Source organism: Anomaloglossus baeobatrachus, chromosome 2, assembly GCF_048569485.1.
Source record: "Anomaloglossus baeobatrachus isolate aAnoBae1 chromosome 2, aAnoBae1.hap1, whole genome shotgun sequence".
In the NCBI taxonomy this organism is placed as follows: Eukaryota; Metazoa; Chordata; class Amphibia; order Anura; family Aromobatidae; genus Anomaloglossus; species Anomaloglossus baeobatrachus.
In genome coordinates this window covers 170,103,367-170,129,277 of record NC_134354.1, presented here as the reverse complement: position 1 = coordinate 170,129,277, position 25,911 = coordinate 170,103,367, and the positions used below count along the sequence as shown (strand labels likewise).

The 25,911-nt window shown below is 45.1% G+C and overlaps 1 long non-coding RNA gene across 1 annotated transcript in view; it reads left to right on the top strand.

The window, feature by feature from the left end:
- Positions 1-12,533, top strand: part of LOC142288075 (uncharacterized) — a 250,963-nt gene extending 238,430 nt beyond the window's left edge. The window contains exons 2-3 of the long non-coding RNA XR_012748943.1: positions 11,695-11,795; positions 12,325-12,533. This is a non-coding gene — a long non-coding RNA (uncharacterized LOC142288075). The remainder of the gene's footprint in view (positions 1-11,694; positions 11,796-12,324) is intronic.
- The last annotated feature ends 13,378 nt before the right edge of the window (positions 12,534-25,911 follow it).

Below are 25,911 nucleotides of genomic sequence, written 5' to 3'. Positions count from 1 at the left end.
CGGAAAGAGCGGTAATCCCTGTTCCTCTTCAGGAACCTAGATACGCATTTTGCTCCGACCTGGTCGTGGTGCCAAAATAGGACGGCTCCTTCCGTCCCGTTCTGGAATTTATACTGCTTAACAAGCACGTGAAAACCAGGCGGTTCCGAATGTCATCACTCCGCTCCGTCATTGCCTCTCTGTCTCAAGGAGTTTTCCTAGCATCAATAGACATCAGAATGCTTATCTACACGTGCCGATTGCTCCGAGGCACCGGCATTGGCTACGATTCGTTATTAAAGACGAGAATATTTCGTTTCGTAGCCATACCCTTTGGCTGGCGACAGCCCCACGGGTGTTCACCAAGTTCGTGGCAGCAGAGGGAGCAGTCCCGCGCTCTCACGGTCACTCTGTGATCCTTTACTTGGGCAATCTACTGGTCAAGGCACTCTCCTTTAGAAGCATGCAAACACAACCTGAACATGGCGCTGGACCCTTCCCAGAGTTTCGGGTGGGTCTTCAACTTTTCAAGGTTGAACCCAATCGCTGGCATCTCCTGGAGAGTTTTCACACTCTCTCAGCGATAGTGAAGCTTCCGCTGGACAAACAGCGTTCACTACAGACGAGGGGGCAGTCTCTCCTTCAAGGAGGCGCCTCATCCAGAGGCGAGTTTTTTTCACGCAGTTTCATCTGCGTCCGCCTCAATAGCACATTCTTCGCTTATGGGAGGGAAGTCGATGTCCCTACACAGGAACGTGCCACTTTTCCAGACGGTCAAAGACCGTCTTCAGAGGAGTCCACTCTTCAACTCAGTGGTCTGGAGCTCTGGGCAGTGTATCTTGCACTGCAAGCCTTCCTGCAGTGGCTGGAATGCAAATAGATCCGAATTCAGTCGGACTATCCACAGCGGTGGCATACATCAACCACCAAGGCGGACTACGCAGTCGACAAGCCTCCCAAGAGGTCCGGCGGATTCTGCTATGGGTAGAAGACAGAGCATACACCATATCAGCTGTTCACATCCCGGGCGTACAACACTAGGAAGCAGACTTCCTCAGTCGCCAGGGCGTAGACGCAGGGGAATGGGCTCTGCACCCGTTTGTTTTCAAGAAATCTGTAGCCGCAGGATGAAGCCGGACGTCGACGTCATGGCTTCCCGGCAACAACAAGGTCCCGATTTTCATGACGCGGTCTTACGATCAAAGAGCTCTGGCGACAGGCGCCTTGGCTCAGGATTGGTCATAGTTCCAGCTACCGATTGCTGCCACACCATCCTCGTCGCCCCAGACTGGCCGGGGAGGTCGTAGTACCGAGATCTGTGGCATCTCACCGTCGGTCGACCGTGAGCACGACGTCATTGCCACCATGAGACGGGCTAGCCAGCCGCGGTCTGCCAAGATCTACCACAACTCGTGGAAGATATTCTTATCTTAGTGTTCTGCTCAGGGAGTGTCTCCCTGGCCATCGGCATTGCCTACTTTGCCTTCCCTCCTGCAATCTGGTTGGGAAAGAGGTTGGTCGCTCGGCTCCCTTTAAGGGCAAGTCTCGGCACTATCCGTGTTCTTTTCAGAAGCGTCTAGCACGTCTTCCTAAGGTGCGCGCGTTACTACAGGGGGTTTGTCATATTGTGCCCCCGTACAAGCGGCCGTTAGATCCATGGGATCTGAACAGGGTACTAGTTGCTCTCCAGAAGCCGCCTTTCGAGCCTCTGAGGGAAGTTTCCCTTTCGCGCCTGTCACAGAAAGTGGCCTTTCTGGTTGCGATCACGTCGCTTCGGCGAGTGTCTGAGCTGGCGGCTCTGTCATTCAAGGCTCTCTTCCTAGTATTCCACCAGGACAAGGTGGTGCTGCGCCCTATTCAGGAGTTTCTCCCTAAGGTTGTATCCGCGTTTCTTCTTAATCAGGATATATCCTTACCTTCCTTTTTGTTCTCATCCGGTTCTCCGGTATGAAAAGGATTTACAGTTGTTAGTTCTGGTGAGAGCACTCAGAATCTACATTTCCCTCACGGCGCCCCTGCGCTGCTCTGAGGCATTTTTTTGCCCTTGTCGCTGGTACGCGCAAGGGGTCGCAGGTTTCTAAAGCCACCATGGCTCGATGGATCAAAGAACCAATTCTTGAAGACTACCGTTCTGCGGGGCTTCCGGTTCCTTCAGGGCTGAAGGCCCATTCTACCAGAGCCGTAGGTGCGTCCTGGGCATTACGACACCAGGCTACGGCTCAACAGGTGTGCCAGGCAGCTACCTGGTCGAGCCTGCACATTTTGCACCAAACATTATCAGGTGCATACCTATGCTTCGGCGGACGCCAGCCTAGGTAGAAGAGCCCTGCAGGCGGCAGTGGCTTCCCCATAGGGGAGGGCTGTCTTGCAGCTCTAACATGAGGTATTTCTTTACCCACCCAGGGACAGCTTTTGGACGTCCCAATCGTCTGGGTCTCCCAATAGAGCGCTGAAGAAGAAGGGAATTTTGTTACTTACCGTAAATTCCTTTTCTTCTAGCTCTTATTGGGAGACCCAGCACCCGCCCTGTTGTCCTTCGGGATTTTTTTGTTGTTTGCGGGTACACATGTTGTTCATGTGGAACGGTTTTTCAGTTCTCCGATGTTACTCGGAGTTAATTTGTTTAAACCAGTTATTGGCTTTCCTCCTTCTTGCTTTGGCACTAAAACTGGAGAACCCGTGATATCACGGGGGGGTATAGCCAGAAGGGGAGGGGCCTTGCACTTTTTAGTGTAGTGCTTTGTGTGGCCTCCGGAGGGCAGTAGCTATACCCCAATCGTCTGGGTCTCCCAATAAGAGCTAGAAGAAAAGGAATTTACGGTAAGTAACAAAATTCCCTTCTTTGTCTAGTCACACTAGTGCAAAGACATTTGCAGCACCTCTACCTGCATTGCACACTCCAACTCATTATAACTAAGCCATTATACTAGCAAACACTCAGTGTACCTAGTGGCATCCTAAACGTGGCTATTGGACTTTTGTCTAGTCACACTAGTGCAAAGACATTTGCAGCACCTCTTCTTGCATTGCACACTCCAACTCATTATAACTAAGCCATTATACTAGCAAACACTCAGTGTACCTAGTGGCATCCTAAACGTGGCTATTGGACTTTGCTATAGTCCCACTAGTGCAAAGACATTTGCAGCACCTCTACCTGCATTGCACACTCCAACTCATTATAACTAAGCCATTATACTAGCAAACACTCAGTGTACCTAGTTGCATCCTAAACGTGGCTATTGGACTTTGCTGTAGTCCCACTAGTGCAAAGATATTTGCAGCACCTCTGCCTGCATTGCACACTCCAACTCATTATAACTAAGCCATTATACTAGCAAACACTCAGTGTACCTAGTGGCATCCTAAACGTGGCTATTGGACTTTTGTCTAGTCACACTAGTGCAAAGACATTTGCAGCACCTCTACCTGCATTGCACACTCCAACTCATTATAACTAAGACATTATACTAGCAAACACTCAGTGTACCTAGTGGCATCCTAAACGTGGCTATTGGACTTTTGTCTAGTCACACTAGTTCAAAGACATTTGCAGCACCTCTACCTGCATTGCACACTCCAACTCATTATAACTAAGCCATTATACTAGCAAACACTCAGTGTACCTAGTGACATCCTAAACGTGGCTATTGGACTTTGCTATAGTCCCACTAGTGCAAAGACATTTGCAGCACCTCTGCCTGCATTGCACACTCCAACTCATTATAACTAAGCCATTATACTAGCAAACACTCAGTGTACCTAGTGGCATCCTAAACGTGGCTATTGGACTTTTGTCCAGTCACACTAGTGCAAAGACATTTGCAGCACCTCTACCTGCATTGCACACTCCAACTCATTATAACTAAGCCATTATACTAGCAAACACTCAGTGTACCTAGTGGCATCCTAAACGTGGCTATTGGACTTTTGTCTAGTCACACTAGTGCAAAGACATTTGCAGCACCTCTACCTGCATTGCACACTCCAACTCATTATAACTAAGCCATTATACTAGCAAACTCTCAGTGTACCTAGTGGCATCCTAAACGTGGCTATTGGACTTTGCTATAGTCCCACTAGTGCAAAGACATTTGCAGCACCTCTGCCTGCATTGCACACTCCAACTCATTATAACTAAGCCATTATACTAGCAAACACTCAGTGTACCTAGTGGCATCCTAAACGTGGCTATTGGACTTTGCTATAGTCCCACTAGTGCAAAGACATTTGCAGCACCTCTGCCTGCATTGCACACTCCAACTCATTATGACTAAGCCATTATACTAGCAAACACTCAGTGTACCTAGTGGCATCCTAAACGTGGCTATTGGACTTTTGTCTAGTCACACTAGTGCAAAGACATTTGCAGCACCTCTACCTGCATTGCACACTCCAACTCATTATAACTAAGCCATTATACTAGCAATTTTTGCTGCCAGTTTAAGGGCCGTAGTTGCATTGTCAGGGATATTTATTCTTTATTATTCTGCTGTTAATAAAGCTAGACCACCACTGCAATCTACACCACCTCTCAATTTTTACTACCACATTTTCAGTGCACAATCTTGTCGCAATCAACATGAGTGGCAAAATGACAGATGCTGGTGGAAAGGGGAAGAGGCGTGGTGGAAAAGGAAAAAAAGGTTTTGTCCGTGGGGAAGGTGGCAAAGCTCCATTATCATCAACTGAAGATAGACCATCTACCAGCAAAAGTAAGATGTCTACTACTTACCGTGGACAATCCGATGTGCTCCCTTTTTTACGGACACGAACCACAGGAACAAAGGTAGATGATGGCCAAAAAAGGAAAATGCTTGAATGGATCTCAAGTGGTCCAACAAGTGCCCTCTCAGCCACTTCAAGTACCGCATCCAAAAAACACCAGTCCTCTGAGTTGTCATCCCAATCAAACTTGCTTTCTCCCAGCTCTGAAGTCTCCATCAGCCCTGCACAGTATGGTGGAACCGAGATGGCTGAGTCTGCAGAGCTGTTCAGTCACACTATAGCCTGGGAATCAGAGGTCTGCTCCCAAGCTACAGTGAGTACAGAACAGGAAATGGTCTGCAGTGATGCCCAGAACCTTTGTGACTCTGATTCAGGCCGTGAGGACCAAGTTTCTGAGCATAATGTTGACCCTTTGTCACAAACTGTAACACCTGTGGTTATAGACAATGAGGAACATACTGATGAAGATGAGACGCAGATACCCGATTGGGATGACAACTTAAATATTCGGTCAGGGCAAGAAGAGGCTCGGTCTGAGGGGGAGGGGAGTGCAAACACAACAATTGATGATGAAGTTCTAGATCCCACCTACTGTCAACCACCCACAGTCAGGCACTCGAGGAGGTCAACAGAGGTGGTGGAGGAGGATGCAACTGATGACAAAGTTACCTTGCGCCTTTCTGGACACAGTCGGAGTACTGGTAGCACGTCTACAACTGCATCCTCAGCCACCACTCTGCCTCTGAGCATTATTCGGGGTGGATCAACAGGTCGCATGGCCTCTAAGCCTTGCCTAGCCTGGTCCTTTTTTGACATAGAAAAAGATCGCCCAAATTATGTGATCTGTAAAATTTGTCATGGTTCTCTTAGTAGAGGTCAAAACCTCAGCAGTTTGACAACTTCTTCCATGAATCGTCACATGAATAAATATCATATGGCCCGGTGGGAAGCTCACCGTGCTGCAATGCGGCCTAGCGGAGCGAACCATCCACCGCCTGCCCCTTCCAGTGCATCCGCGCGCTCATCATCTTCTAGGACTGTGGGGATAGCTGTCACACCTGTTTTTCCACCCACAACTTCCACCACTGTAACCGCAACAGGCAGTTGCTTGGTAGGTCGTCAGTTGGTTTGGAAGGGGAAACAAGTGAGTGTGTACAGCTCTCTCAGACATCGATAGCACCAACGTTGGATGAAGGCAACATCATGTCTCCGCCTGCACTTTCCTCACAAACCTGCATTTTTCCAGGGACACCCTACTCAACACCGTCTACACACAGCAGCCAGATCTCTGTCCCTCAGATGTGGTCAAATAAAAGGCCACTTCCTGCGACCCATGACAAAGCTAAGAGGTTGACTCTATCCCTCTGTAAGCTGTTGGCTACCGAAATGCTGCCTTTCCGCCTAGTGGACACACAGGATTTTAGAGACCTTATGTCTGTCGCTGTGCCCCAGTACCAGATGCCTAGTCGCCACCACTTCCCTAAGAAAGGTGTGCCCGCGCTACACCAGCATGTCGCACACAACATCACCGCTTCCTTGAGAAACTCTGTGTGTGAACGGGTGCATTTCACCACCGATACTTGGACCAGTAAGCATGGACAGGGACGTTACATGTCGCTGACTGGGCACTGGGTAACTATGGTGATAGATGGTGAAGGGTCTGCTGCACAAGTCTTGCCGTCCCCACGACTTGTGTGTCAATCCTCTGTCTGTCCAAGTTCCGCCACTGCTTCTGCATCCTCCACCTCATCTGGCTCCTCCACCTCCACCCCAAGCCTGCCTGGTCAGGCCACCAGCGTTCTCACTGCGCAGAAGGAATCACGCACCCCTTATTACTATGCTGGCAGCAGAGCGCAACGGCATCAGGCGGTCTTTAGCTTGACATGTCTTGGGAATAAGAGTCACACAGCTGAGGAGTTGTGGTCAGCTCTGCGGTTCGAGTTTAATAAATGGTTGTCTCCACTCAACCTGCAGCCTGGTAAGGCCGTGTGCGACAATTCTGCAAACCTGGGTGCGGCCCTTCGCCTGGGCAAGGTGACACACGTACCTTGTATGGCTCACGTGTTGAACCTTGTCGTCCAGCAATTTTTAACACACTATCCCGGCCTAGATGGCCTTCTGAACAGGGCACTAAAACTGTCTGCTCACTTCCGCCGTTCAAGCGCCGCAGCTGAGCGACTTGCATCGCTCCAGAAGTCTTTCGGCCTGCCGGTTCATCGCCTGAAATGCGATGTGGCGACACGCTGGAATTCAACTCTCCACATGTTACAGCGACTGTGGCAGCACCGCCGAGCCCTGGTGCAATACGTCATGACGTATAGCCTGGGTCAACGAGATGCAGAGGTGGGGCAGATCACCCTGATGGAGTGGTCTCAGATCAAGGACCTATGCATCCTTCTGCACAGTTTCGACATGGCGACGAATATGTTTAGCGCTGACAATGCCATTATCAGCATGACGATTCCAGTCATTTACATGCTGGAGCACACGCTAAACACTATTCGGAGTCAGGGGGTGGTACAACAGGAAGGGGATGAACTACAGGAGGATTCATATGCGCAAGACACAACAACATCACCAAGGTCCAGACGTTCATCATCACCAAGGCGCCAGGCATGGGACCATGGGGGACAGGGATCAACAAGGGCGCATGGTAGCAGGCGAGATGTTGAGGAAGGTGCAGGACAACATGAAGAAATGGAGGACGAACTGTCCATGGACATGGAAGACTCAGCAGATGAGGGAGACCTTGGTCAAATTTCAGTTGAAAGAGGTTGGGGGGAGATGTCAGAGGAAGAAAGAATGGTTAGCACCTCTATGCCACAAACACAGCGTGGACTTGGTCCGCATGGCTGCGCAAGACACATGAGTGCCTTCTTGTTGCACTACCTCCAACATGACCCTCGTATTGTCAAAATTAGAAGTGATGATGACTACTGGCTTGCAACACTATTAGATCCCCGGTACAAGTCCAAATTTTGTGACATAATTCCATCCATAGAAAGGGACGCACGTATGCAGGAGTATCAGCAGAAGCTGTTACTCGATCTTAGATCGGCTTTTCCACCAAACAACCGTGCAGGTGCAGGGAGTGAATCTCCCAGTTGTAACTTGACAAACATGGGACGGTCTCGTCATCTTCAACAGTCTACCCGTACCAGTAGGACCGTATCTGGTGCTGGTAACAGCAATTTTATGGAATCTTTTCATAATTTTTTTAGACCCTCCTTTGCAAGGCCACCAGAGACAACAAGTCTGACACATAGTCAACGGCTGGAGAGGATGATACAGGAGTATCTCCAAATGAACATCGATGCCATGACTTTGCAAATGGAGCCTTGCTCCTTTTGGGCTTCAAATCTAGAAAAATGGCCAGAGCTATCCAGTTACGCCTTGGAGATTTTGTCGTGTCCAGCTGCCAGCGTTGTCTCTGAACGTGTCTTCAGTGCTGCTGGGTGTGTGCTGACAGATAAGCGCACGCGTCTGTCCAGTGACAATGTGGACAGACTGACGTTCATCAAAATGAACAAGTCATGGATCCAGAAGGAATTTACTACCCCTGTGTCATCCTGGGGAGAGTAAATGCTTGTGGATTTGGAATGTGCTTGATGCAAATCTAGCTGTGAAGTGTACAACTAGGGCACAAGTGCTGCCACTGAATGGGTGGGTGTGTGTGTGGCCCAATTTTTGGAAAAAAGGGAGACTCCGCTTGGAGTAACCCTTGCTTACATTGTTTTTAAAAGAAGCCAAGATGAACAGAGCTGGGATCAGGAAAGACTTTGCTACCTACCCCGGTGTCATCCTGGGGACGGATAAGAATGGCGTATTTTTGAATGTGCTTGATGCAAATCTAGCTGTGAATTGTACAACTGGGGCACAACTGCTGCCACTGAAGGGGTGGGTGTGTGTGTGGGGCCCAATTTTTGGAAAAAAGGGAGACTCCGCTTGGAGTAACCCTTGCTTGCTGTGTTTTTTAAAAATGATCCAAGATGAACAGAGCTGGGGTCAGGAAAGACTTTGCTACCTACCCCGGTGTCATCCTGGGTACGGATAAGAATGGCGTATTTTTGAATGTGCTTGATGCAAATCTAGCTGTGAAGTGTACAACTGGGGCACAACTGCTGCCACTGAAGGGGTGGGTGTGTGTGGGGCCCAATTTTTGGAAAAAAGGGAGACTCCGCTTGGAGTAACCCTTGCTTGCTGTGATTTTTAAAAATAATCCAAGATGAACAGAGCTGGGGTCAGGAAAGACTTTGCTACCTACCACGGTGTCATCCTGGGGACGGATAAGAATAGCGTATTTTTGAATGTGCTTGATGCAAATCTAGCTGTGAAGTGTACAACTAGGGCACAAGTGCTGCCACTGAATGGGTGGGTGTGTGTGGGGCACAATTTTTGGAAAAAAAGGGAGACTCCGCTTGGAGTAACCCTTGCTTGCTGTGTTTTTAAAAGAAGCCAAGATGAACAGAGCTGGGATCAGGAAAGACTTTGCTACCTACCCTGGTGTCATCCTAGGGACAGTTAATTAGACCGTATTTTTTAATGTGCTTGATGCAAATCTAGCTGTGAAGTGTACAACTAGGGCACAAGTGCTGCCACTGAATGGGTGGGTGTGTGTGGGGCACAATTTTTGGAAAAAAAGGGAGACTCCGCTTGGAGTAACCCTTGCTTGCTGTGTTTTTTAAAAGGAGCCAAGATGAACAAGTCATGGTTCAGCAAAGACTTTGCTACCTACCCCGGAGTCATCCTGGGGACGGTTAAGTATGGCGTATTTTTGAATGTGCTTGATGCAAATCTACTTGTGTAGTGTACAACTAGGGCACAAGTGCTGACACTGAATGGGTGGGTGTGTGTGGGGCTCAATTTTTGGAAAAAAAGGGAGACTACGCTTGGAGTCACCTTGCGGTGTTTTACATGATTTTAGAAGGGCGTGCCATGCCTATATCTGTGTGTCCTCCTCTTTTTCCTTGTCCAGCTGTTTTGTTTTCGCATGAGTATATGTCCTTGTCACTTTCCCATGTGTTTGTGTTGTGTTGTGAGTTGTTTGTCACCTTTTGGACACCTTTGAGGGTGTTTTCTAGGTGTTTTTATGTGTTTGTGATTACCTGCCATTGTTTCCTATGCAGTTCGAGTTCGGTTCGTCGAACGTTCGACGAGCCGAACTCGAACGGGACCTCCGTTCAGCGAATCGACCTCGAGCCGAACCGGGACCGGTTCGCTCATCTCTAGTCTTCAGTCCCTTTTTTATTTGCTAATGATACTATTATGTGCCACTACTACCTGGACATATTAGAGAAATATCTTATGCCTAGAGCAGGTTGAACTCACAGAAAATCCGGGACCAGCTGAATTTTTAAAAAAACGTTGTTGATTTTCTGGTCCTGAGGAAGAGGTCTCTGTACCTTGAAATGCGTAGACCTATGGAATAAAAGAGTGATTAATCTATCAATATCTCTACATCTTATTTGGCGGATTGCGCGGGTTTAACCCCTTTTTCTCCTCTTACACTGAAGACTTCTGCAATCGATGTCAGTCTGTTGAGTGTTTGGAAGGCCAGGTAACTGATCTAAGTATGCAACTTGGAACAATCAGGAGCATTGTAAAACTGGACTGGCATTTACAGCTCACAAGCATACTCTGGTTGGGGCTATTGATATAGAGGAGCGTGAAGGTGGGGAAGTTCAGGGCCCAGAAGTAGATAGAAGAAGGGGAAAGGGGAAAGGTGTCAGGGAACCTACTTCTGATCTGCCACAACTTAGTAAATATGAGAATGTTTGGCTGATATTATGGATTCAGGCCTAGGACTAAGAAAATTACAGCAGGATGTAGCTCCTAGCAACCAGTAAAATCAATGCTGTAGGAAGGAGGAAAATAGAAGTGCAGAAAAGAACAGAGAGATGTTTGTGGTAGTGGACTGTATAATTAGGCACACAGAGAGGGCTATTTCCCTCCGAGACCATGAATGCCAGAAGAGTGACCATCTTGAGGGCAGTCTTAAGCTACTGAAGAAATGTAGGAGACGTGCTAGAGAGAGATCCGTTGACATTAGCACATTGAGGCAGCCCACCAGGACTGCAGCAGCATTAGATTTTACCTGATCCTGCCTGTGACTAGCCCCTGTATACATGGGAGAATATTTCTGCCAGGAACACTGCTGAAAGATGGAAAAGGCCAAAACCTACCATGAGTGGTGCTGAAAGTTGATAAGGAGTCAAGTCTGGATCATCTGCATTACCATTCACCTGCCAGAGAGACCCCTCATCTGTTTGTGTTCATTAAATGTTTGTCCCGGGTAAGCAAGAAAACCCCCGATGTCGATAACTTTGTATACACTCCACCACATTTTGAAGCATCAAATGTGTCATCTAGATTTGCTGCTACGTTTCCTATTTGGTCCATTATTTAGTATTCCAATCCACACCTAGGTGCCTATATGGCATGCAACAGACTGCAGGACATAATTTAAGTGGATCAAAGAGAGAACTTCTGAGGAACATTATAGTACGAGATAATTGCTTAACCTTGTTTAAACTTTGTTTCTGGCTAAACAGCCCCTGCAGTTGGTTAATTGCATAGAAATTCTTGGTATAACTAAGGAAGGACTTGAGTTCATTGAAATCACATCGGGATCTGAGGGAATATTTGTTTGGGGAATAGAGATAGTAAGATTTTAAGCTGCTGTGCTGGAAGAAGGCGAACTTATATGTTACACTCATCTCAAATAATTGTTCCAGTGTCAAGGGTATTAATAGGTAACAGGTACTTTTCATCCATTTTCAAAAAAGAAACTGACCTTTTCAGAGATCATTCAAAAAGGCAAAAATCAAAAGTTTGCCACTTGATATAACTAACTTAACACAAGAGGAAGTACACCTGCGTTTGAGCTAATTAAACATTGACAAATCCCCTGTGTCACATGGCATTCATCTATGAATATTTAGGGAATTTAGCTTAGTAATTGACATGTGGATGTATCTCATTTTTTAGATGCTCTTGTAACAGGATTGGTGCCACAGAATTGGAGGATGGCTGACATGGAACAAATAGTTAAGAAAGGTAAAAAGGTGGATCCATGCAACTACCGTCTGGTAAGTCAGACTTCAGTGATGTGCAAAGTTTTTGTTACTATTTTGAGAGATAACATGCAAAAATATATTGCAGATAATAATATAACAACTGACAAGCAGCATGGAATTAAAACATGACGTATTCCTTCAGAAGACAATAATAAGGACCAGATTGATCTTATTATTGGTGGGAAAAAAAGGTGATTTTGATGGCTAAGTAGGCAAGGGTTATTTCCAGTTAGAACAGTCATACTCTGAGTGCCCTACCACAAGATGTAGTAATGTTAGACCTTATAACAGCTTTAAAAAAGGGCTGAAATATTTCCTCAGTAACCATAACTTTCAGGTTAATAATAATTTAGTGACAAAAATGTATAGTTGGTGGAGCAAGGTTGAACTTGATGGATCTAGGTTTTTTTTTTAACGTATGTAAGTATATAACTATGTAATTCACCAATGTTGCTCTGGCCTCCATGATCAGCAGAGATCTCTCCCTGCAGTTTAGTTCTGTAGGTGTATAACAATATCTCATTGTATCTACTCCACCCAGGCACAAGATCTTACTTACCTGAGACAATGCAACAATGAAATAGTGAACTCCATATCGGAGGATACTTTGGCACCCATCTGGACATAAATGGACTTCCTGCCTAGACATCTGCTGTGTTACCAATCTTTATCACTTTGAACATTGTAGCATATAGAAAAAAATGTTGATGGTGTTTTTTCATGTCAATAAAGTAGTATTTTGTCCTCTTGGTTATGAATACTGTGGCTTTAATTTTGCCTGAACATTTATATACATACTGTATTTATCCACATCATGCTGCTTTCAAAGACCTGATATTATATACTAGTATTGAAGAATTAAAGAATGGATTCTCTAGGAAAACACAATTGTGTTCCTAGGATCATAGAGATCAAAAGTTTATAAAAAAAAATACCATAAATTCTATTCTAGTCTTTTATTAAAGGGGTGGTTCACCCATTTTTTTATTTTCTCAATGAGTGTGACTTACCATTATAGGCGTTTTCTTCATTGGCTTCTATTTGCAGTTCTGGCACTGAGCGGGGCTATCCTGCACGCTCAGTGCCAGTCACATGACTCCCTGGTGCTGTGGCCGCTGGTATCCTGTTACGTCCCATCAATTTCTGGGCTCTCAAACCTGATGCTTACGTCAGAGGATGCTGGTGCCACTCTCAGTGATTGACTGGGCTGTGGGCGGTGACTACCGCACGTCACAGCCCAGCATCAAGGGGAGGATCCGGAGGGCTCCAGTGTGGAGGGGTGAAGACAGAGCGCGCGCTTAGCATCCGTCAGATGTGGGAGGTATGGGGCGCCAGTGTGGAGTACAGGGGGGGTTTCTTCAGCTGAAATCCCCCCTGTCACGCTATTGTTACGCTATCATGTGATCACACTATCCGGCCACTCTGCTCAGCTGTCAGGAGAGCCTGCGGTGTCAGCAGTGTGATCATGTGCTCCTACCAGCAGCACAGGATGCTGCATGGGACCAATTTTCTCCACTCTGTCACCTGCACAGCAAGTCCCAGAGTGGAGATAGTTAGTGACATGCTCTGCTCTGACATACAGTGTGCTGCATGTCACTATCTTGCTCCAGTCTGTGACTTCTGCTGTATAGGACCCACTTTCTCCACTCTCACCTGCACAACAAGTCCCATATATAAGTCCATAATAGATCAGAAAGACCACATGATAAAAACTCTATTACTATGATTAGGCAGTGCACACAGGAAGGAGGGGAGGGAACAGTTTTGGTGGAGATCTGAGGGGAGGGAACAGTTTGGGTGGAGATCTGAGTGGGTGTAAGATAGATTGCTAGTTACTGCAAAGGATTATGGAAGTTGTAGTAACTGAACCCAGGAAGTCGAGAGCGATTAACTCCATCAGAGCTGGAGCCAGAAATGAGGATGTGCTGCTAGAGCACAATAAAAGGTAATATTGCTAAAATAACATGATAGATGTGTGGAGAGGCACATATTAGCAAGATTTATGAGAAAAAAAAACAGTTTTGGTAACTTGACAACTTCTTTAAGGTTTTCTGACATATGACTATGGCTATCAGTATATACGATGGTGAAGAAAGTGCAATTTTTTTGTTCAGATTCATTTTCTTAATTCCCCCACAAAAACACAGCTGTATATACTTGAAACAATACAGGTTGGGAAATTGATCTTAGGCCCCCTTCACACGCACGTGTCTCCGGTATGTACTAGGTCCGTGCCCGCATGTACCGGAGACACGGGCACATGTAAACCCATTAAAATCAATGGGTTTATCTGCACGCACGTGTGCAGCCATTGGCCCGTGCCTCCGTGTGGAGCAGACGTGAGCCCGTGTGCTCCACGTGGATGCATGTCTGTTTTTCTCTGGCAGCACGGGGGGTCACAAGGCCCACACCTGTACCACACGGATGTAGTGTGGATGCAGTCCTGTGTGACACACGCCAAAGAAAACTTACGTGTCAGAGAAAAAAATAACAAATCTTTACTCTCCTTCTCCTGCCCTCCTGTCTCTGCCACTGCTGTCACTTGCTTCCGACCGCCGCTCATTATGCTCATTTAATATTCACTTCACTGCGGCGGAAGCAGCAGCAGTGGGGAGTCGGCAGGGCTGGCGACCAAAGATCAGCACCACGGACAGCGACCGCAGGGACAGGTGAGTTGAATGTTTCCGTTCTCCGTGTGTTATCACGGAGAACACACGTAGTACCGAAAACACGACACACGGAAAGGAAAATGCACCTTTGACACATCCGTGAAACATGTGCGTGATTTTCACGGACGTGTGAAGGTGGCATTAGTGTGTGTTTGAGGTACCGAGGTAAGAAATTTAGAATAGGTGAAAGTGAATGGGGATAATTTCTTTACAGCACTGCAAAATATGATAGTGCCTTTAAAGCAACAGAAATAACATAATAAATAAAATGAATATTGTCATCTCATGGAACACATTACTGTACTCTTCACTGTAGTTGTAACCTTTATGTGGAGATATTCTTCTTGTCTTGAGCACATTCTATTTATAATACTGTAGGCTTTTAATTCCATATGACACGTTTATATGATGTTTCTTTTACAAAAGATTTGTGGATAACTTTCTTACCATATGACAAATATCAAGTTTACAAACCATAACATTTTAATGCTGAAATCTATGCCAGCTTGAAAGCTCTATGTAGAATCTAAAGCATATACTAGCACATTTTTGTAAGTGAATCTGAAGAGAGAGATATATGCTTCCATTTGTCTTTCATATAGTGCAAGAGTAACAAAAATAAAACTGTCTGAAAAGATGTAGCCTTGAAATAAACCAACACATTATATTGCTGCCAAACCTACAGGGAATTCCTTAAAACTTTGCTGTCACAAATGAAAAAATATGGGCAGAGCAGAACTCTGTATCATGAAATTTCAAGAAAAATCGCTGCTAAATATCTTAAATTAGAGAAAAAAAATAATAGATTAAGTTTTAATTTCAGGAATTTCTGTGAAAATGATTTTCTGTATTTTGTAACATAAAAAAAGGAATAGAAAAGGTATACTATTTTTACACAAATTTATTTTAATGACATTAATTCCAACCATAACTAATTTCATTTTTTTTCATCAATCATGATGTGCCACTAAATGTATCCATACTCTTATTATAGTAATATAAAACTTTTTTCATGCAGAGAGCATCACTTGATGTCTTCCAGCAGCAGCTCTCATGTTTACATTTATCCTGTCCTTCTCCCCCGGCTTACTGTATGCTATTACTACAAGTTCCATCATGCATTGCAGTAGCCTGTGATCCAGCACTCAGTTCGCCCTTTCCCTTCTCCACTGTGTGCTTCTGAAGATATTGGTAGATGCCAAGTGGCAGAGCAGCCAAGGGTAAGTACCAACCTATCTGTACCTAATTTCTTAACTTGTTTTTAGCAAAGGCTTGAATAATAAGAGTTGAAAATATTGTGAAAAGTTAATTATCATTTTGTACGAAACATGTGGTAAAAGAAAAAGTTGTAATGGCAATGTACAGGGTAGTGTAATTGAAAAAAACAAACAAACAAACAAAACCATAGCTACAAATGTAAAAGCCATACACTGTAGCAGATGTAGCACCACCACCGCGGGCATCAGCTTTCTTAGCCCCTTTACCTCTGGCATGCCTATCATTGGAGAAGAAATAAAGGTTACAGAATAAATGGCACATAATTTGGCTTAATAAAAAAAGTGATCTTATCTCTAACAGCCACAACCTTAGTTTGAACTAGGGTACAAGACAGAACTCTATGCCTAATCACAAATAACTAAGATCATTTTGGACCTAGTTATAATTTTAAAATATGTGAAGAAAATTTCTGTTCATACTGTCATATATTGTACTGGAAAATGAGGAAAAAACTTAGTGTTGAGGAATTGAAAAAAAAAAATGTGCAATTCCACAATTATTTTTTGGATTTTTTATTTACCATGTTCACTGTATAATAAAACTAACTGGCAGTATGATTGCCAGGTCATTATAGGTTCGCAGATACCAAATATATAAAGTTTTATTTTTATTGAAGTGGTGAAAAAAATTGAGAGGTTTGAAAAAAGAGAGGATTGTGTTTTTGTCATCATTTTCCAAGACCGATAATGTTCTTATTTTTCAGCATCTGTTGCTTTGTAATGGCTTACTTTTTGTGATCTGAGCTGACATTTTTATTTACACCATTTCTAGGTAGATATGATGTTTTGACTGCATCTTATTGAATTTTATTGCAAGGTTGCCGCAACTAAAAAAAAGTAATTTTGTTGTTTTGATCTTTTTTTACTTTATGTATTTTACTGACCAGTTTAATGTATTTTACAGTTAGGTCCAGAAATATTTGGACAGTGACACAATTTTTGCGAGTTGGGCTCTGCATGCCACCACATTGGATTTGAAATGAAACCTCTACAACAGAATTCAAGTGCAGATTGTAACGTTTAATTTGAAGGTTTGAACAAAAATATCTGATAGAAATTGTAGGAATTGTACACATTTCTTTACAAACACTCCACATTTTAGGAGGTCAAAAGTAATTGGACAAATAAACCAAACCCAAAAAAAATTTTTTTATTTTCAATATTTTGTTGCGAATCCTTTGGAGGCAATCACTGCCTTAAGTCTGGAACCCATGGACATCACCAAACGCTGGGTTTCCTCCTTCTTAATGCTTTGCCAGGCCTTTACAGCCGCAGCCTTCAGGTATTGCTTGTTTGTGGGTCTTTCCGTCTTAAGTCTGGATTTGAGCAGGTGAAATGCATGCTCAATTGGGTTAAGATCTGGTGATTGACTTGGCCATTGCAGAATGTTCCACTTTTTTGCACTCATGAACTCCTGGGTAGCTTTGGCTGTATGCTTGGGGTCATTGTCCATCTGTACTATGAAGCGCCGTCCGATCAACTTTGCGGCATTTGGCTGAATCTGGGCTGAAAGTATATCCCGGTACACTTCAGAATTCATCCGGCTACTCTTGTCTGCTGTTATGTCATCAATAAACACAAGTGACCCAGTGCCATTGAAAGCCATGCATGCCCATGCCATCACGTTGCCTCCACCATGTTTTACAGAGGATGTGGTGTGCCTTGGATCATGTGTCGTTCCCTTTCTTCTCCAAACTTTTTTCTTCCCATCATTCTGGTACAGGTTGATCTTGGTCTCATCTGTCCATAGAATACTTTTCCAGAACTGAGCTGGCTTCATGAGGTGTTTTTCAGCAAATTTAACTCTGGCCTGTCTATTTTTGGAATTGATGAATGGTTTGCATCTAGATGTGAACCCTTTGTATTTACTTTCATGGAGTCTTCTCTTTACTGTTGACTTAGAGACAGATACACCTACTTCCCTGAGAGTGTTCTGGACTTCAGTTGATGTTGTGAACGGGTTCTTCTTCACCAAAGAAAGTATGCGGCGATCATCCACCACTGTTGTCATCCCTGGATGCCCAGGCCTTTTTGAGTTCCCAAGCTCACCAGTCAATTCCTTTTTTCTCAGAATGTACCCGACTGTTGATTTTGCTACTCCAAGCATGTCTGCTATCTCTCTGATGGATTTTTTCTTTTTTTTCAGCCTCAGGACGTTCTGCTTCACCTCAATTGAGAGTTCTTTAGACCGCATGTTGTCTGGTCACAGCAACAGCTTCCAAATGCAAAACCACACACCTGTAATCAACCCCAGACCTTTTAACTACTTCATTGATTACAGGTTAACGAGGGAGACGCCTTCAGAGTTAATTGCAGCCCTTAAAGTCCCTTGTCCAATTACTTTTGGCCCCTTGAAAAAGAGGAGGCTATGCATTACAGAGCTATGATTCCTAAACCCTTTCTCCGATTTGGATGTGAAAACTCTCATATTGCAGCTGGGAGCGTGCACTTTCAGCCAATATTATATATATAATTGTATTTCTGAACATGTTTTTGTAAACAGCTAAAATAACAAAACTTGTGTCACTGTCCAAATATTTCTGGACCTAACTGTATATTTGATAGAGTTTGCATTTCTGAAAGCATCAATATAAAATATGTGTGTTTTTATTTTTTTTATTGTTTTATTTTCAAAGGGGCAAAACGGGGGTGACTTAAGCTTTTGAGTTCCTTTTTTCATATATTTTAAAAACTTTTTTACACTTTTTATTAAGTTTACTTGTCTCCTTAGGGGACTTGAAGCTTAAGCAATCTGATCACTTCTGCTGTTCAGAGCAATGCTTCAGTACCGCTCTGAAAAGAAGAAATGCTGATCTCCTTTGAATGCCGACTTTTAGCTGGCATTCACAGGAACTATGTCATGACAGTAACAGGGATCATCAGCTGATCCCCGGTTGTAATGACAACCCATCCGCAATCTGTGATCACGTCACAGCTGGCACACGTTAAATCCCTCTGTCAGAGATTGACAGCAGGATTTAACTGGTTAACAGATGCAGCTGGATTCACAAGCCACCCATGCCTGTTAGCAGGATAATTTGACTGATCAGATCAGTCAACATGTGCAGGGAAACATGGAGGATGAAAGAGATGGCCACGACCTATAATGTACCAAAACATCATAAGTCATGAAGGAGGTAATGTACTTCTCTGAGATTAGATAAAATAGCATCCCTGGTATGATTCAGACTGCAGCCTGTCCTAGTCACATATCAGTATAGGCTTCAGACTGAAGATATATAGCCCCCAAGACCTATGTGTCAAGTGAGAAAATCTGTATCACACCTATGCTAGTCAGCAGCTGGGAGCACAGGCTGTCATATGTGAAAAAAATATTTTTCTTTCCACTGGGCACAGTGGGAGTTATCTCCTGTTATTTCCTGGTTTATTCTCCTCAAAGTTATTTTTTTATCCTGTTTAGAAGACCTTAGAGTGTTATACACATCTTTTCTGCACCAACAGAGTAACTGTGATTCACGGCAAAACAATTACTTTAAAAATAAATCACTAAACCTCATGAAATTGTAAGAACAGTGAGGCTATGGAACGCTCTGCTACATAATGTTGTAATAGTTAATTCATTACTAAAATATAAGAAAGTCTTTGATGCCTTTCTTGAAAATATAAAATAAAAATACACACAACTGCACTCTAAAATGCTAACTTTGAATAAGGCAACTCTAGCATTGAATTACTGCTATAGGAATATTTGAAAAAAAATGTATGCAACTTATGTAATGGCCAATGCATGTGAGCCCAGCAACCTCAACAAAGTAATTTCTTATATACCGGGACCCTAACTTGAAATGCCTCTACCTGGGTTAAAAACCTACGTGTCTGGGCAGAAAGGATCCTGCTATTAAAGAGGGTGGACACAGCCTGGTTACAGGACGGGGTGCAAAGTCAGAAGGAAATACAATACAAATATATCAAAAAGACTGATCTACATATCCAACAGGTGTAAATAGGTGCCAGCTGAAAACACATTAAAACTACAAAAATACATAAAGCTGCATTCTAAAATGCTAATGTGGTGCCCCTGAGGCATCAGGTGCCACAGGGTATTGCATTCAGTAACAGATGCAGTGCTAACCCCAGGATTCCTGGAAGACCAGTGCCAGTAAATAAAATTCAAACACACATTCATGCCCTTTTTCCAAGACTGTGTAACAGGCTAGAGTCGGATCTGATTGATGGCCACCTCTTGGTCGGGACTTATCCAATCTGCTAGTCAGACACCTGGGAGGAGGAGGGGCTAGTCAATGCAGTAGACAGGAGGCGGACATTCAGACAGTCAGTCAGACAGTCAGTGGAAGTCGACGTTCAGACAGAGAGTGTAAAGTGACTTATTGGGCTAAAGGAGTACGGTTGCCAGTGAGAGTACGATGTGAGTACACACTGGACCGAGCATCGGCGGGGTGCAGAGCCCTAGTTCAGGAAGATGCTTCAAGCTCACCTGATAAATCTGCTCGGTGAGGGAATCATCAGGGATCCTCACCAACGTTAAAGTCCAGGGCACAGCAGCAAAAAGGGAACCCGGGAACGGGGACAGAGGTCCAACCCAAGAGAGGTTCAAGCTGCCTGCCATACGGTCTAGGACAGTCATAAAAGGATGGGACCCCAGAACGCTTCGGGCCACGGGGACCCACCAACTACAGAAGGGTGCATGGAAGTAAAGTTCACCAGGTCACTACACTGGCACTGGGATCAAGGGAATAACAGATTACCTGAGGTCAAGAATGTTACAGACCAGCACCAGCCGGGTTGCAATAACTCATAACCAGTGAGCAAAGCACAAGTTAAACTGCAGCCCCTGTGTTGTCTGAATTCTTCCTACACCTCTGTATCACTAACTTCCACCATACCACAACCACCATAATTTTCCCCTGGGGCTTAGCTCTACTTGCGGAGAGCCATAACATCCAAGCTGCTCAATACCACCAGCCCCAGCAGTGAGAGACTTTGCAGCCGCGGCTTTCCCCACATAGCCGCACACCGCAAGTGGCGTCATGAAAAACACTTTATTTTTATTTTCCCTATTATTTTCCGCTTTTTATTAAGCGACCCCCAGCATCATGGAACCAGGGACACCGGCCACCCGTGAAATGTCCCCGTGATTCAAGGCCCGGGACCAAGTACCCCAAGGCCCTGGGGTGCGTCAGCTTTCTGGCATCACAAACAGGATTGGACTAGACCCGGTAACACATGGTGATGAGCGCCTTGTGGATTGTGTTTGTGTTTGTAACTTGTAGATTTGCCCGCCTTGTGTGACTCGGAATTAGTAAACACCATTTTTGAAAAGTTGAAGATTGCTTTTGAAACCCACATGGAGGCAGAACTGAGAATGGAATTTTACAATTGCAGGCAGAGGACACAGGATAATATAAGAGACTATGCTCGTAGACTTCAAGCAGCACTGCGGACCTTGAAACATGTAGTCCCCATCAGTGTCCAACCTTGAAACATGTAGTCCCCATCAGTTTCCAGGGAAAGGAATAAGATGTTAATTGAACAGTTCCTGCAGGGGTTGAAATCATTTGAGGACCGTAAGCAGCTGTGCCTGTGGGCTCTGGAACATCCTGATGTAGGCATTGTTGTCTTAAAGAACTGGGCAATAAAAGCACTGCAACCACAGACCCTGCCCCCTAGTCATGGCAAGTCAGTACCTCACCTTTGAGAGTGGAACTCTTTTCCTTAACCATTGTGGAGACTAATGGACAGGCTGCGACACCTGGTGCTTCTGATGACCTGTGTTCCCAAGTGCAACAGCTAAGCAAGGGCGTGGCAATGATCTTAAAAGTGATGCAGGTCAAGCCAGATTCTAAATCATCAGAGAAGATTCAGCTGGCTGACTGCCCTGAGGACTTCCCATGGATGCGAGGAAGGAGGATCCCATCATCTCAAGGAAGAACCACCAATCGCTACGACTCATCTGGACAACCCATCTGCCGTTGTTACAACAAGGCAGGCCATATTGCAAGAGCATGTCCTTTAAACCCGCAATCCCTGGGGCCAAGGGCCAACCGCCAGGATTAAGATGACAAGGCCCATCTGATTGGCGTGACAGGTATGATGGAGGACGACCAGTTCTGTCCATCACTCTGGACGGAATTCCAACTTCTGCATTGTTGGACACCGGCTCGCAGGTAACAACCATCCCGTATGTACTTTACAAGAGATTCTGGTCTGATACTGAGTTCATCTGTCCTGACTCAGGCCTCATCATTTATGTTGGTAATGGATTACCAGTGACTCAGGGTTCAGAGAGGTAACCATAAAAGTGGGGAGGGTAGAGCTAAAGGGCCAAGGATTGATTGTAGTTGAAACTGATGTTAATGAGAAGAAGCCACAGAAGATGTTAGGTACAAATATAATTAAAACTTGTCTGTGAGAAGTGTTGTTCCTACTGCAACAGACTGCTGAAACTGCCAGTATCGGGCAGCAGAGGGTCCTGCAAAATGAAATCAGAGCGCTCTTGCAGAGGCAACAGGTAAACCTAACTGGTGGAGAAATTGGTAAAGTATGGTTAATAGACTCCGGCCCTATAGTAATAGCCCCAAGAAGTGAAATGATGATATGGTGTTGGGCGGCAAAAGGCCTCAAAGGGCGAGATTACAAGGCAGTGGTGGAGCCCATATACATGGAAAACTGGTCTACAGTCCTGACAGCCCGGGGGTTGGTTGATGTACGCAAGGGAAGGGTACCCGTATGACTACTAAATTGTCGGGAGGAGGAAACTAAATTATCCAGGTATGCTACCATTGCCAAATTGTTTACTGTCAACAATGACTCCATTCAGGCAGTGGAACCTCTGACCTCATCAGAACCAGCAGAGGATAACAGCTCCCAAAAACAGTTAGAGGATTGGTGTCAGAAATTGCATGTATGCGCTGATTCCACTCCTTCTCACCAGAAACAAGGAGTTTATCAGATAGCACAAGAGTATGAGCAGGTTTTCAGTAAGCATCCATTAGATTTTGGGAGGATAAAAAGGATACATCATCATATACCCAAAGGAAATCATCCCCCCATTAAATAGAGATATCGGCATATACCACCAGCTCACTATCAGTGTGCCAAGGAAATGTTGAGGAACATGAAGGAAACTGGGGTTATCAGAGACAGTTGTAGCCCATGGGCAACTCTACTGGTCCTGGTTAGAAAGAACCATGGCACAATGAGCATGTGTGTAGATTATAGGCAAATAAATTGTATAACACATAAAGATACTTAACCATTACCCAGCAAAGAGAAGTCACTAGCTGCACTGAAAGCTGCTTTCTAGAGATGAGCGAACTGGCCGTGGTTCGGCTCGAGTTCGGTTCGTCGAACGGTGGTCTCATTCGAGTTCAGTTCGGCGAACGTTCGACCAACCGAACTCGAACCAATAGGATATAATGGGAGGCAATAACAAACACATAAAAACACATTATAAATGTACACATACAGTTAATAAACATTGCCATAAAACTTACCGGTCCCCGCGATCCCTCCTGCACTCTGTCTCCTGCCGCTATTCCATCCGATGATCGCTGAATCCTCCTGGTGACCAGCACTGCCAGCAGTGATGCAGGACCTATCGTGACGTCAAAATAGCCATGTGACCAGTCACGTGGCTATTATCTCCTTGGCTACAGACTGGTCACATGGCTTTGACATCATGTCATGTCCTAGGTCCTGTCATTGCAATCTCCGGTACACGGTGCACATTTGTGTATCGCCGTGTACCGGTGACATGCTCTAGCACACGGTCGACTCCCCGGTCCGTTAGGGACCGGCTGACACAGCCGGTCATTAACAGAGATCACCGTTGCCATAGCAACGTAGTTAGCGGGGACGTCACCGCTAACCGCGGCTCCGGGAATCACATGACGGTGCACCGTTGCTATGGTAACGCGTCTGTCAGCGTTACCGCTAATACCGCTAACAGCCAGCAGCACTGATCTCTCACGGAGTGAAGGCTGCACGCTGCTTCCTGTGCAGCCTTCACAGAGTGATTTCTGCACGGGAAGCAGCGTCTCTCCCCATGCAGCAGTGATGGAGCAGAGCTGCATTTGTTGAACGAGAAAGACAGAAGACCATGGATCGTGGAGGGCTGACAGGGGGTAATAAAGATGGAGTCTCTAATGTGTCTGTGTATTTATTTCTACTACAGTATTTTTTCTCTGTGTGGTGTCTTTTTTTTTTAACCCTTTATTGGAGATTCTTAATGGCCGGGTCAAACGTGCCTGACATTAAGAATCTCTGGCTTAATACTAGCTAGTAAAACAAAGCTAGTATTAACTCATTATTACCCAACAAGCCACACGGCTTAAGGGCTGTTGGAAGAGTTGGATACAGTGCCGGATGATGGTGCTTCTATGAAAGCACCATTTTCTGGGGCGGCTGAGGACTGCAATTCGCAGCAGAGGCGCCCAGAAACCTCGGGCTAACCTGTGCTGTGGATTCCAATCCCCAGCTGCCTAGTTGTACCTGGCTGGACACAAAAATGGGGCGAAGCCCACGTCATTTGTTTTTTAATTATTTCATATAACTAAAAAAAACGGGCTTCCCTATATTTTTGGTTCCCAGCCGGGTACAAATAGGCAACTGGGGGTTGGAGGCAGCCCGTGGCTGCCTGCTGTACCTGGCTAGCATACAAAAATATGGCGAAGCCCACGTCATTTTTTTGGTGAGCAAAAAACTTCTGCATACAGTCCTGGATGGAGTATGCTGAGCCTTGTAGTTCGGCAGCTGCTGTCTGCTCTTCTCCATACAGACAGACAGCAGCTGCAGAACTACAAGGCTCAGCATACTCCATCCAGGACTGTATGCAGAAGTTTTTTGCCCCCTGAAAAAATTATGTGGGCTTCGCCATATTTTTGTATGCTAGCCGGGTACAGCAGGCAGGTACGGTTGCCCCCAACCCCCAGTTGCCTATTTGTACCCGGCTGGTAACCAAAAATAAAGGGAAGCCCTTTTTTTATTATTTCATGAATTTCATGAAATAATTAGAAAACAAATGACGTAGGCTTCGCCCCATTTTTGTGTCCAGCCAGGTACAACTAGGCAGCTGGGGATTGGAATCCGCAGCACAAGTTGGCCTGGGCTTTCTGGGCCCCACTGCTGCGAATTGCAGTCTGCAGCCGCCTCAGAAAATGGCACTTTCATAGAAGCGCCATCTTCTGGCGCTGTATCCAACTCTTCCAGCACCTGCCTGCTATACCTGGCTAGCATACAAAAATATGGCGAAGCTCACGTCATTTTTTTGTAGTTGTTTGGCAAAAAAAATAAAAAATGCTTCCCTGGATTTTCCATTGCCAGTGAAGGTAACACCAAGCAGTGGGGGTTAGCAGCCAGTAGCTGCTTGGATTACCCTTAGCTAGCAATACAAAAAATGCAGCGGGAGCCAAAATATATTTTTTTTAATTATTTATTTAAATAACTAAAAACAAAATGGGCTTCCCTGTATTTTGATTGCTGGACATCACAGTGCTGTAAAAATAAATCTTTAAATAAAATGACGTAGCGCTCCGCGGTATTTTTGATTCTCAGCGCAGATAAGGCAGACAGCTATGGGTTGCCACCCCCATCTGCCTGCCGTTACCTTGGTTGGCAATCAAAATACAGGGAAGCCCATTAATTTTTTCTATTTAAAAAATAGTTAAAAAAAAAATGACGTTGGGTCCCCCCATTTTTGATAGCCAGCTAGGGTAAAGCAGACGGCTGTAGACTGAAAACCACAGCTGGCAGCTTTACCGTGGTTGGGGATCCAATGTGGAGGTCCCCCCGGGCTCTTTTTTTATAATTATTTTATAAATATTAATAATTACACAAAAAAAGTAGGGTCCCCCCCAAATTGGATCACCAGCCAAGGTAAAGCGGACAGCTGTGGTCTGGTATTCTCAGGGTGGGAAGGTCCATAGTTATTGGGCCCATCACAGCCTAAAAAAAGCAGGCCGCAGGCACCCCAGACGTGGTGCATCCACTAGATGCGCCAATCCTGGCGCTTCACCCCAGCTCATCCCGTGCCCTGGTGCAGTGGCAAACGGGGTAATAAATCAGGTTGATACTAGCTGTAAAGTCACCTGAGATCAAGCCCAGCAGTTTGTGATGTCATGGCATCTATTAGATACCCAACATCATAAACTGTCAGTACTAACAAAAAAAAAATCGACAAAAAAAATTTATTTGAAAAAACAC